General features: G+C 39.5%; 1 long non-coding RNA gene across 1 annotated transcript; it reads left to right on the plus strand.

The window, feature by feature from the left end:
* The first annotated feature begins 18 nt into the window (after nt 1–18).
* LOC139027400 (uncharacterized) lies at nt 19–1252 on the plus strand. The gene is made up of 3 exons (XR_011479487.1): nt 19–100; nt 690–752; nt 1119–1252. It is a non-coding gene; the product is annotated as an uncharacterized lncRNA (long non-coding RNA).
* Nucleotides 1253–1264: the final 12 nt, after the last annotated feature.

Genomic DNA, 1264 nt, shown 5'->3' on the forward strand with positions numbered 1-1264 from the left:
CCGTTTGTTTGTGGGTGATTGTCTTCCGTGTCTGTGTTGTTACCACACGGGACTGTTTCGTTTGTTTAGTCTGTTCCTGTTCGTGCGTTCTTCGTTATATGTAAGTTCACATGTTCAGTTTGGTCTACGTCGTTTTGTTGTTTTTGTAATTTATCAAGTGTGCTTCGTGTTCGTCTTGTTTCAATAAATTCATGTATTCCACAAAAGCTGTGTTTTGGTCCGATCCATGCTCCTCCTCAGACGAGGAGGAGAACAAGCGTTACAAATTACTATCAGCAAACTGCTCAACTGACTCTCAACAACCTGTTTAACTGACTCTCAACTAACCTTAACCCTAAGTTGTTGCATATTTGCAGAGTTGCAGTTGATTGTTTATTGATAGTTTGACCATCTATAGGGGATCATCCCAAAAAAGTGGGACCAAAATATATTTTCCAATAACAACCTGCCTGGTCAAGAGGTGAAGACACTAAGATTTGTGACTCCAAAAGACAAGCTTGACTGACACTATCTTAATAATACTGTGATTCTCCAAATAATTGGCACTGCATTCTCAGTGTATTTGGTCATTATAGTGAAATGTAGTGTAGCATCCCTTAGCTAGGAAAGATACGTCATTCATGCAGTCAAGACCAATAGATGTAGAGGTGTGTACTTTGAAAAAACATTCTTCTCTTATTCTTCTCCAGGGGTGTCGAAAGCCATTCTGGAAGCGGCTGGTCCAACTGTGGAGGCAGAATGTCAACAACTCAGTAAAACCAGTTCTAGTTTTGTCATTTTGTTTTTATTTATTTTGAGACACTTCTACCCCAAAACTCTGCATGAATGCAACCATGTGGCAAAATTGGGTTACGGTATACTTCTGATTTGAGAAATTAGTTTGCACTGCCACTTATATGCTGGTCCGGGAAATGGTTGTCCCCTTATAAAATTCAAAACATACCCTTATTTGTCTTGAATTACATACACATTTGTATGGAATCTAAATATGCTATTAAAGTCAAGATTCTGGCAATTAGGCCATTTTTCTACTTACCGAGAGTCAACTCTTTATGTCTCTGCGTGCAGTATGAAGTATGTTTTATATTAAATAAATGACCCACAAACTATATTTCCAGTTGACCAGCCGATGATTTTGACTGAGCCAGGCAACCTGCAGAGTAAGAAGATCCTTCACCTGGTTGGCATCAGTGACCCTCAGAACATCCAGGAGTGTGTCAAGGATGCACTTAAAATGTGCGCAAGGAAAGACTTCACATCCATC

This window comes from Salvelinus sp. IW2-2015, unplaced genomic scaffold (assembly GCF_002910315.2).
Source record: "Salvelinus sp. IW2-2015 unplaced genomic scaffold, ASM291031v2 Un_scaffold14807, whole genome shotgun sequence".
Lineage (NCBI taxonomy): Eukaryota > Metazoa > Chordata > Actinopteri > Salmoniformes > Salmonidae > Salvelinus > Salvelinus sp. IW2-2015.